The sequence below is a fragment of the Watersipora subatra genome, chromosome 3 (assembly GCF_963576615.1).
Source record: "Watersipora subatra chromosome 3, tzWatSuba1.1, whole genome shotgun sequence".
Taxonomy (NCBI): Eukaryota; Metazoa; Bryozoa; class Gymnolaemata; order Cheilostomatida; family Watersiporidae; genus Watersipora; species Watersipora subatra.
Genome location: NC_088710.1, coordinates 56,251,499 through 56,264,510, shown reverse-complemented (window position 1 = coordinate 56,264,510; position 13,012 = coordinate 56,251,499).

Sequence of the window (13,012 nt, the reverse complement as noted above, 5' to 3'; positions counted from 1 at the left end):
ATGTATGTGTTAGAGCGTCATGAGAAGCAAGAGCCTGACATATGCTACGCAAGGACATCTTCAGTGTAATTTTATTTCTCGCAAAATTGTGAAGTAACTGTAGCGCAGCCCATTAATTATTTCTCAAAATTACAGGAAAGGTATGGGAGACAGTTGTGGTCAGACAGAACAAAAATATTAATCAGACCTGTTGAATTATGCACTAGTATTAGTATACATTATGTACTAGAATTATGTACTAGTAGTAGCCTATTTGTACTACCATTATGTACTAGTATGTGTACTAGAATTATGTATTAGTGTTAGTATGTGTACTAGCATTATGTACTAGTACTAGTATGTGTACTAGCATTATGTACTAGTATGTGTACTAGCCTTATGTACTAGTATGTGTATTAGAATTATGTATTAGTGTTAGTATGTGTACTAGAATTATGTACTAGTGTTAGTATGTGTACTAGAATTATGTACTAGTGTTAGTATGTGTACTAGCATTATGTACTAGTACTAGTATGTGTACTAGCATTATGTACTAGTATGTGTACTAACATTATGTACTAGTATGTGTACTAGCATTATGTACTAGTATGTGTACTAACATTATGTACTATGACTAGCATGTGTACTAGCATTATGTACTAGTACTAATATGTGTACTAACATTATGTACTAGTATGTGTACTAACATTATGTACTATGACTAGCATGTGTACTAGCATTATGTACTAATCTATATATATATATTTCTCAAAGTATGTTTTATGTCATATGTCTGTTTGCATTCCGGCTATAGCTATTATTAGATTAACCTAGCTGAGCGACAATGCTGATGCAATGTCATTGCCTACTGGCATTTGAAGCTTACTAACTAGGTTAATGGAATTTTTCATTGGCAATGTGCCAGGCCACTTGGCACTGGCCTGCCACTTGCTGGAGAGTTGCCTGCCAGCAAGTGGTAAGCAAATTTCATCACTTCTTATTGTTTATAAGCTGATTTTTAATACCCGGGCAATGCCGGGAGGAACAGCTAGTACTATATATATGTAGGAAAAACTAGATGCTTCATTCTCAAAGATAAGGAGATGTCGGAAGCTAGCCAGTTGCATACAGAAAAGTCAGAAATTTTTTTTAATATGGCTGTCAGCTTCACATCCCAAAACAAAAGGATATCAAAAGCTGGCAGCTGGTTTGTAGCCAACACTTGAAGATAAAACAGGAATGTGAGTGACACTGGCTGCTAGTTCTTCTGGCAAATAATAAGATGGCGGAGCCTGGCTGCCAGTTGCATACAAGAAGATCAAAAAGAAGACATTTAAAACTGGCTGCCGGCTTCACATCAGAAAACAATAGGATATCAAAAGCTGGCAACCGGTTCTCTAGTACTAGTATATATACTAGTACTTTCCAATCATTCTTCTATGACTGCTCCAAACAGGCCTTGCAAGTAGAATGTCAACAATTTCACTGCTATCCACATGTTAGTCTACAATTCACTGAAGGATATAATTTACCTGCTCCTAGCAAACTTACAATTGTCATCTTCAAATAGACTAAAACTAAACATACTAGCATAGTAGATTAACAACAGGTTGTTTGGCCATACGACTCGAGTCATTCACAAGCAAAAAGTCAGAGTAGTTGTTTATAGCTTAGATTGCTGCCAAAACACAGGAGATGACTTTCACAGGAGCAGTAAGGTCGCCTGTTTACATCCAGCATCGTAAAATCTAAACAATTCATAATAAAATTGCAGAAGAAGCTAGCCTGAGGTGAAGAGAATGTAAGTCATGCAAACTTAAAGCTTACGGTGAGTGAAACATGTATATAAATTGCTTGAACCATATTGCGTAAATTATATATTTTTGAAGTTTTTGGTCTATTTCTATGTTTGCTGATAAAATACCCCCCTAAGGCCAAGTGATGGACTCTGAGAAACGCATCTGTAGCAGATTCTACTACAGATGAGAAGAAATACTGCTATCTTATTTGATATGCCAACTTCTATAAAATCTCTCCTATCCCTGCATACAAGCTCCACACTTTAAATAGGAGAAAGACCCACCAGCCTCCGCTACAGAAAGAGAAGGCATGCGGTGTTAGTCATATGCCAGCTCCACAGTACTTACTGCAACTAGGTTGAGCCTTAATGTTGGCATACTGCCAGATAAAGAGGTAGGAAAACATTTGTTAGAGGTTTTTCCTCAATGAAATACTACTTATGAATCAGACTAATTTATGTTTATGACTATATTGGCTCTCTTTATCGCTGTATTATATTATTGTTATATGAAAAGCAATATTAATCTAGTCGCAAGCTCATACAATACAATGCTTCTTTAAAACTATATTTTATTTTATATTTAAATCAACCTATATTAGAGATACCTTATTGTCCAACTTTGTCAACTATTGCATTATTGTTTAGTAACAGTTTGCTAATACTCTTACATAACTTAGGTGTTGTCTTCCCCTGGTTAAATAAGCCATTCCAAGAGTTCGCAACTCCAGCTGTGAATCAATTGAAACTAGCTATGAATGTTTACCTGTTCTATGTCTTACCTGTTAAACTCTCTTAACTAGTAGTAGTAACTTTTTCTGTGCTATTGTGTACTTATCATCACGTCTCCGGCGCACAAGATTGCAATTTCCCTTTGTAACGTGAAAAGATAACGTGCAAAATAATCTATGCCCTAGATTATTGTACTTGCATTAAATTTGTTGATATATAAGGCTTATTTATTCTATTCTGTCATTTCTTGAATTTGCCTAATGCCTAAATAGACAAGATTATATATTCATTGGACATCAATTGGCACAACTCTGCATATAGCAGCTACAGCAAGCTCGATGCTGATGGTTAAAATGCAAGTAGAAAACTTTTTTCAAATAATTTATTTTTCACTTCATGCTGCGCGTTAAAACAATTTGTGAAAGAAATTTGTTTGCCCGGCATTCCTTTCATTCTCAATCAGACAGCCTACATTTATGTAGACACATTTTGTGTGTCACACACCGCACACCCGCACGAGCACGCAAGTGCACACACACATATGCGGGCACACACACGCATACACACAAAATGAGATTTATCAATAGAATTTATTATGGCTAGCTTTTCTATTTTCACATGTTTTCAACAAAACGTTTTTTGAAAAATAATTGATTATTTGTGATGTTATTTATTTTTACAAAATAGCAATCACCTTTTTTCTTATTTTCACAGTTGCTACCATTTGCACTAGTCTTTTTTGCCGCCAAGGTTTTATAATTATATATATATTATATAATAATAATATAATATAATTATAAAACACGCGTACAAAACACATTTAAATATTACTCAAGTTGAACCAAATTGTCTAAAAGAGAACTGTGTTCATATGCAGTGATTCATTAAACTTCAGGCATTGTATGTTAAAGATTACTTTGTATGTCAAGGTATTTGGCTACTAGAGACTAAATCTTTTTATCAGTACTACACACTAGAGATTTCTATAAAGTCTGACCCAGCGAGAAGCATTGTAACATACCCCTATCATTCCATTTTTAAATTTAATATATTGGCATGTTTGTTAGGGACTCCAGGACTCACGCAGGCATTCTAGTAAAGCAGATGAACACAGATTTGTATATTTATAATTACAGTCAATGATTGCCATTTGAGGTGAGGTTATTTATGTGTCAATATGGTAAATCTTTACATGCGCTAAATGAAGTATATACAGATTAACGGATTAACCAAGTTGGATTAACAAGTAGTAACTTGTAATACTGTGGGTTATCTATTGTAATTACTCAAGGGATGATCTGGTTACATCATTTTGAAAGAAATATTATGCTTGTGGCTTATTAACAGAATAAATTTATTTTGCACCAAAAAGTTGCAGACAGGAAAGAGAAAGTATTAGAGATTAGAAATTATAAAATGACGGAGAGGTGATGAACAGAAAAGTTCTGATTGGTTCTCATTAACAATCCAGTTATTCACTACGAAGTCTTTAGTTGTTCAACTGCTAAAATAGTTAATGCACTTTTGTAAAAATAAACTGGAATAGAGAAGGGAGCAGGTTTAACACATCCTATGCGCTAAATTTTGTATCTGTATAGCCTTACAAAAATATAACAGAAGAAACAGCCTATGAGAAAATGCAGTGACCTTCATAAGCTGTGTATTAGATTCATGCACAATACTGAAAAATATTATGAAAATGATTACAAGATGGTCCCAATAAATATTGCAATCATCATAGCATTACATCATTTCATAAATTTTCAAATAGAATAAAACCACTTTAAAAGTATGATTTAATTATCAAATAAAAACTAGACATTAGTTCAACTCTATAAGATATGGTAATAATCAATTTGCCATTTCTCAATCTTAAGCTCTTCTAGGTCAAAATTCTAAAATAGATTTTTAAGACAAAAGAAGACAAGAGAGAAACTGGAAGAGTTAGCAATCCCAAATCTAGCTGGTCTTGTATGAAGGATAACGTGATACTATGTGGGCATGCTTTCCTTTAGCCCCATGTCTAGGGCAATGAAATTAGACAGGAATGGGACAACTAACATGCCCCTGCTCTTCCTGAATAGTGGGATGTAGCTATAATTGTGGTGAATCTCCATCATTACGGCAAAATCGACATAAAGGATTCATCTTTCTCTTTGTCCATGCTCGTATTTGGCTCTGAAGTCTGCAACAATATAAATTCTATAGGACCAGAACAAGAGCTGAATGTATCATCATATTCAGAAATCAAATATAATATAACATAATCATCATATATCAAATTCAGAGTCTCAAACCAATTTTCAAATAGATTTCCACAGACATTCTAGGAATATAAATGAAAGCATTAAAGAAGGTTGTGTAATGATAAAATAGAACTGCATTTCCTTACCTTTCACTAATTGTTACTGAACCTAACTTCAGTCTTAATATCGACTCTGCAAAAATACATCTACCTTCAAATACTGTAGCCCACACAATTAAAAAAATACGTGATAGATGATATAATGTATTAGCTTTGAAAATAATTGAGATCAGACTAACCCTCTTCCCTGTAAAGGGTGTAAGGAATTTTACAGTATACGAACAGTTGCATAATTCTGTCATCGTCACCGTAGACATTCTGGTAGGAGAAAGGAAAAAGTTTTTTTTAAGAGTGTAATTAGATATACCATAGTTGCTACGTGTACAGATCATTTGTAACCTAATTGGCAGCAGAGTCAGCGCTTTGTAATCAAATACGTACAAGCTTCAGGTTTTGAAGGACAGTGAAGTACAAGATTTACAAAGTTCACAGACTAAACTTATAACTACTAAACATGTAATAACCAATTTTATGAATGCTTCATCAATCACAGGCTATTCAAGTTCTCAGCCATAAAATTGTGAATGTAATTTTGTAGCAGTGTAATCAGTAAACAAATGAATTCACTAAATCAATCATCTGATTATCTACCTAATTCCTGACCAGCGTTGCCAATGTAGGACGCTGAGTTTGAGATGCTCCATATTTAGCTGACCAGCTTTGAATGGCATCATCAAAGATATTGAAAGGAGTGAAAGTTATGGCGAGTTTTACAAACTGTTACAGAACTCTTGGACACGCCACTCTTCTCATCTACCCAGCATTGAACATCTTTTTCCTATAACTAATGGCCAATGAGCTTTTGGTCACAGCTTTTTTTACCCTATTATTAGTTGAGCTTCCATATGTTGCACCTGTTCATACTGTTGTTGAACTTGTATATTCATCCATTATATCAGTTTGTCTATCATTCACATGATGAAGCAGTTCCAAATCTTTTCAGAAAGCATGTAATGTACTCTCAATGACCTAACCACACGCGCAGATCTCTTAAGTACCGTATATCCCATCTTTGTTGCCATTTATGTTTTTTTAACTTTCCTGGTTTGTCGCACCGAAAAAGACTGCCACAAATTTTCTGAATATACACAAAATTTCCTTTATATACACAAAATGACTAAAAAGGCTTTTAATAATCGAAAATATTTTGTTAATAGCATAATAGCACACATATCCTGCAAGCTTCGGTAGAAAGCTACCTATAACTGGCTTTCTCATATTAGCTAGAAAGTTAGTCATGTAACACTAGAAAAAAACCAGCTATTGTATGGGCTTTGTGCATAGTTATTACATGTTTGTCTTTTAATAGTTGTTCTGCTTCTCTAGCATCTGCATAATAAAGTAATTTAACTCTAAGGTAATCTATGACTGTCCACCATATATGGTGAGAAGACTTCTATCTATGCAGACTGTTCATAGAATAATCTCCAGTACTGATAGTCTAGAAGAGCAAGTATTAAAACCATTCTAGAAGCTGTAGAAATGTAGCCTTTACTGTAATAAGAGCAGCATCCGTCTGTCTGTCTGTCTAAAGCCTGCATGTGTTATATATGCTAAAAAAATTACATAGTATGTGTTCTCCATTCTAGTTCTGAAGTATATTACACTCTAGTAAGGATGGCTAGGAGAGATACTGTTATTAAAAGTTTGTTCATGAGTGTTGCTAAAACACATTAGTAGGATTACCACATTAAATTAAAAAATTTACCATATTTGGAGGATATGCAATAGCACATGTATGTCTAAAGTTGGTTCAGTTTATCTACATGTATTGTCTCAGAACTTTCCGCATATTGGTAGCAACATAAAGAATAGCGATTTGTCTATCCATCGGTTTTTTTGACGTCATCACCCTGCTTGCACATGCGCTCGTCTACGAAAAAGTCACCATATTTGTAGAAAACGATCGTTATTTTTTTGATTAATAGTATTTTTCGGTCTTTTTTTGAAACTAAAATAAAAAATTTGCAAACAAAAGCATTGTTTGCAATAATTACTTGCAGAAGCTTTGTATTTTTAACGATAAAAGTTGTCCATAATGATGGCAGACAACGATAGAATGGCGTCACAAATAAAACGAAGGATTGCTGTCTAAATTGTTGGGCTGTTATTCATAGTAGGATTTCATAAACTGTTTAGCGATGTACAGATTTAGGCATCTGATAGATGTTGTGCTGTATTCTGTTACACCAGTTGTGAACTTCATGTGAGTTTTCACGGTACACATAATCAAAAACTAATAATATTTGGTACATTGATTCAAAACGCTGACCTTAAAATTACATGTAAACGCTTTGTTTGAAAATTGTCCACATACACATCTGTTAGCTGGACACATTACCAGTGATAGTTAAATGTTTTCTGAGCTATCTGGGAGACACCTGACAGACATTTGGCAAGCACCTAACAGACACCTAGCAGACACCTGATGAACACCTCAGTTACTCATGGTCAGCGTTGCAGCTGTTTATGTAGAAGTTAATCTTATATCGATCACCTGGTCACATGGTGAAATGGAAATCCTGTAGGATTAGAATATGTTTGAAAGAGGTTAAAGGTTATTTATTGTCTATCTATTGTTATCTATCTTTGTCATAATACAATTAATTAAACATTAATTAATTATTAAACATTAATTAAAAATAATACAATTAATTTCATCTGGCAGCACACTCACTTTAAGCTGTAAAAAGACTATGTGCTACATGCAGGAGTAAAACAAACATTAAAACTAGAATCTCACCGATCTTACCTGATTTTATAGACTGCGTATATAAACCATTGGCAGCTCAATTCTGACCGTGAATCTGGGCTATTGTTAATCTACTAGGTAAGAATAAGGGCTGGTAAACGGCCCGTCTGCTATAGCTGTTGAGAAAGCTAGAGCTTGCTTTGTGCATAGACAGAGTCTTGTAGACTAAAAGCACACTGAATGTAGATAATGTAGAGTTGTTTTCTCAGTAGCAACAAAACACTAAGGTTTTCTTAGTGTACATAGGAAAATTGCAAGATTAGATTTTTTAATCTGCTCATTGCATACAGCCAACAGATGAAAAAATTTAAGTCCTTTTGAAATAACAATACACTTACAAGACTGAGTTGTCTTCTCATGATTCAAGAAGATAATTCTAAATAGATATTCAGGTTTAACCCCAAGCAGCACCCACATAGTACTTAAATCTAGCACACTGTGCAACTGGTAAAGGTTTCAAAATTACTGATCTACTTACTACACATATAAAGTGTTACCATTGTGGTTCATGTCAAATATTAAATAAAGAAAAAAGGCAGTTCTGCTCAGAAAGATCTTTATTACAATGTGTAGTATTTTCAATTGATCAAAGTTGATCAAGTTTTTGCAGTAAAAATTATTTTTTAAAATCTAAAGTAATGATCACATGTTTTAATAACATATTCTACAAGAAATCAGAATTAGCATAGACGATTGTTTGTAAACTATAAGAGAATCAAAAGCATTAATTTTTTTAACAAAAATAATATGTTGCATCTGACTATATTATTTTGTTAAGAAAATCTTTGTTGTGAATCTATTATAATCTATGAGTTACATTATTCAGTGGTTGTTAAAGCCAACATGGATTATTGATATTATTTACTTATAACAGGCTATATTTAAATTTCATCTAGCCATTTAAAAAAGATTTCTATCATAAAAAAATGTTGCTACAACTTTGCGGGTCACTGGAACAGACCAGACCAAGCATCTCTTCTCTTTTCTGTTTTATTTCTTCTTGCATATATTTGGCTTTTTTCGGACCCTATTTTTTCACGTTTTATTTTGATTTCTTATGACTTCAACTTTTTTGTATATAGTAGTTTGTGTTACCGCCACCTTCCAAGATGGTTTACCAAAGAAACTCTAGACTTACTTTACCGAATTGAAGCAATATTCCAACATAGCTAATATTAGGTCGGTAGTAAGGCTTGTTAAAGGTATGTAGATTATGTTTCAGAATGAAAACTTGTTTGAAATTATTGTGCAAGGCTCCAGAAAAACGAGAAATCAAATCTGGTTTGACCACAGATTTATTAACTCCCATTAACCAAACTATGGCAAGGGCCATAAACCTAGTGGCCGACTTGGCCTTGTGGATCGCGATCTGCAAATACGGAGAGGTAAAGAAGAGGAGATTTTTTTAAAGACTACCAAACAATAGAAGAGTGATCAAGCTAAAATTAAATACTTGATTTCAGTTATAAAGTAGATGCTTTCCTTTTTTAGGTGTTTTCTTAAGTTACATTTCTTGATCAGATTTTTAATCAAATCAATTTCCAGATTGTAGCAAAAACTGTTTCCAAGTCCGTGACGTAGCACTCCAAATGTTTGAGGATTAAATTTAGCCCATGGAATTGTTTGTATACCACATGTGGCTGTAGACCTATGGTAGTAGCTTTTTCACTTGCTGTAGATCTGCCTCTTGTTATTGTATAGTTGTTTTGCAGGTTAGGGAAGGGGGTGCTGTAAAACAGAGTTAACTAACTAATTCAAAGGTAATTTCACATCTAACAAGATGTACAACCCTAAAGCATACATATAGTCACCATACACCTTAAATTCAAACCATTAGATACCTACAAAATCAGTTGTTTCCATAGGTTACGTGGCTATGACCTACTAACCGAACAAGGGAGTAGCTGAGAGAGAGACATTGTTGAAATTTTAGATTAGTTTCTTGCTGTGAATCAGTATATTATAAAGACAGTAGCCAGATGAATAGAATTTTCTTCTAGCTTTTCTTGCATTGAAATTTTTAGAAAGCCTGCCACTAAGTTTAGGTAAACTTGTTCAATAGATGAGACCAAAACAATAAAATTCAATCTTTTTAATAAGCAAGCTTCGCGATTACAAAATATGAAACTAAAACTTAATCATCGACAGAAATGCTAACAAACTTGTCCGTGTACCGGTGGCTGATATGAAATAATATTAATTTAAAGGTTGACTTGCAACAAAATTCACATTACAGTTATTTGGTATCAAAAGATTCACCATGTCTTACTCTGTTGTGCCGTAGGTGCCAAATATGTGGAAATGCGATAACAAGCTCTTAAAAGCTCAAAAACGAAAAGCCGCCGTAGATTGGAATCTATTTATTTATCTGACGTTGTCATTACAGTTTGGTTATCGTCTTGTCACGTGATGTTATCACGTGAATTGAAAGGCCAATAAAAAGCTCAATATAAAACTTATCATAGCACTAGTTTATGACAAACACTTCGGGTTTTACCGAAGACCCCCTATCAAATATAGATGCTTGCTACTTTACAGTCTCGTTTCGGCTTGATCTAATCGTCTAGTCGTAATCTGATCATGTGACCCAATACTTCGCAAATAATTTCTGCAGCACTTTCCGATTATCACAGGTGACCAACAGGCTCGTCATGATTATCAGACAAAAAATTAAATGAATTTTTATGGTAAGTTATAAGATATCACTGCTAAAAGTGACAGCATTACAATGATGATAAAACAGACACGTAAAAACAATAGACATGGTTTTATTGAATGCATGAAGTATATTTGTGAAAATATTTCGGCGAATGAGGTTGCATGAAAGTGTAAACAGAAGCCATCTTGTACAACTACGTCCCATTTGAGCCGTTTTGGAAAGAGATTCTAATCTACGGCGGTCTCGTGATGGCAGCGATTAACTGTTCCTTTTTGAGCTTTTAAGAGCTTGTAATCACATTCCCACATATTTTGCACCTACCACACAACAGAGTAAGACATGGTGAATCTTTTAATATCAAATAACTGTAATGTGAATCTTGTTGCAAGTCAACCTTTAACCAAAGTGAAATATGTGCCAAAATTCTTTTAATTCTAGTGCCACTCAGCTTGTAAATAAAGACACGAAATATGTAACATATTCAGCAAAGGTTGTGTGCTCATTAAAACTTTGCCGCTCACTACATGTAGATAGGCTGACCTTAGGTGATTCAAATCAACACTACATGCCTGTAAAGTACTGTATGTTATGTATAGTGCAATTCTATATGTTAATGTATTGGAGTTGTGCACCTATGCGGTGACCTCACAATGTGGCTGTTGTGAGCGGCAAAACAAATTGTTTTATATCCCCCAATATATAAATGTTATTGGTGGGTGCTGCTGGCTGTTGTTTTGAAAATTATTTGTTTTGTTTCTATCTAAAAGAGCTGTCACTACAGTCGCAATAAAGCAATGAATTCACTAAAAATGTCATCTGATCGCCTACCGACTCATTCCTTAACAGTGCTGCCAATGTAGGGTGCCATGTCTGAGATTCTTTATATTTACATGTAGCTGACCATCTTGAAATTGAAAGTAAAAGAAAAAGGCCAGGGTGAACTTTATAAACTGCTTCAGAACTCTCTTGGATGCTCTACTCTTTAGAGCTACTCAGCCTTTGGACTGCCTTATTCAGGAGAAACAATTCCAGCATAGATTTCTGACTCGTAATGTTGCATTCCAAATGAACTACATTCGGATTTGGCCCACTGCTCAGCTCATCAGCCTGCCCATTGCAGTACGATGCTCAGGTATTCCTTTTTCTTCTGGAAAGACAGTGAAATCCAAGATTTAAAAATCTCACAGACTAAACATGTAATAGCCAATTTCTTGAATGCTTCATCGAATCACAACTTATTGAAGTTTGCAGCTATAAAGTTGTAAATGTAATTTGGTCGCAGTGTAATCAGTAAATCGATGACTTCACTAAATCTGTCATTTGATCACCTATCGACTCATTTCTGACCAGTGCTGCCAATGTAGGAAGCTGAGTTTGAGATGCTCCATATTTAGCTGACCATTTGTGAATGACATCATCAAAGAGGTTGAAAGTAGAGGATAAAAAGCTAATTTGAGTTTTACAAAATACTAGGAGTGTCGGGTCTCAAACCAGAGATATGGTACTAACGTAAATGATGTGATTATGTTTAACCTTAAAAGTGCTAAAGCCTAAACAATAGCAGTGAAAAATATTCTTAAACATTTGATGGAGAAAACTAACTCAACCAATGGTAGACATACTATGTATGCCAATTAGTCTTGACCAACTAGAAGTCACGTATAGAGAGATGGTATCTGAAAAAATGGTGTGCGAGCAAATAAAATGCTATTGGCTGCTAAAATAAATATGTATACAGGTACAACCGTACAGGTTAATTCTTAAACAAGCCATATGGTCGAGACACAACCTAGAATTGCCCACAAGTATCATTAAAGATATATGAATACAGAATCACTAAATATAAATAACATATTTGACAGATCCTTCACAGACAATCAATCAATGCCAAAAATCAGGTCGTGTCAAACTTTCATGCTATTCCTCTGCTGACGTGTCCAGGCTGCCATCATAAGGTGGGCAAAGGAAACTTTAATGGAAGCAGATACAGCAACCAGAAATGTGCTAACCATGCACGGATCTTTTCACCCTGCACGCTAGTCTTAAATACCCACTCCTTACGGGTGTAAACATCTGGGAGGGATCCTTAGACCTTCAGACAAGAAAAAAGTGGAGTGTGGCTGTCAATTTCTTTAAAAAGGACGAAGTATTTTTGCTACTTGCTTCCTGATCGCTAAGTTCAAGGCCTTCATTCCACGTAGAGCTCTACCACTCAAATTCATAATCCTGTTTGCTGGCAGATGTTGATTAATAAAGAAAGTATTTATGAGCCACCGACTTGGCAACTCAAAGCATGGGTGAAGTGCTGGAGGCAAAAGCCCTCAAAGTTACAAAAGTAAGATTTCAAAAAAAGGGAATGAAATGTTCAAACAGAATTCAAGTTCTTGAAAGTTATGCAATTGTGCATTATTGCATTGCATTATTATTGTACAACATTATGACTGCTTTTATTTAGGTCCACCTATGTTCCTTTCCGCATGGGGGAAGGGGGGGTTAGTAATAGTGAACATTTATTTTTAACGGGAATAATAATGCCATTGGCTGTAGTAATAGTGGTAACTCGTCTGACTTTGAACCGTTTTAACTTGACAGCGACGGTAGTACGAAAAGGACAACAAAGTATCCAAACTCATTCTGCAAAAGTAATGAGAAAAGGGTATTAAAAATATGAAAAGGACCTTATAGCTCAGTGGTTAAACACGTAGTTAGGAACTTGCGGTTGTAACC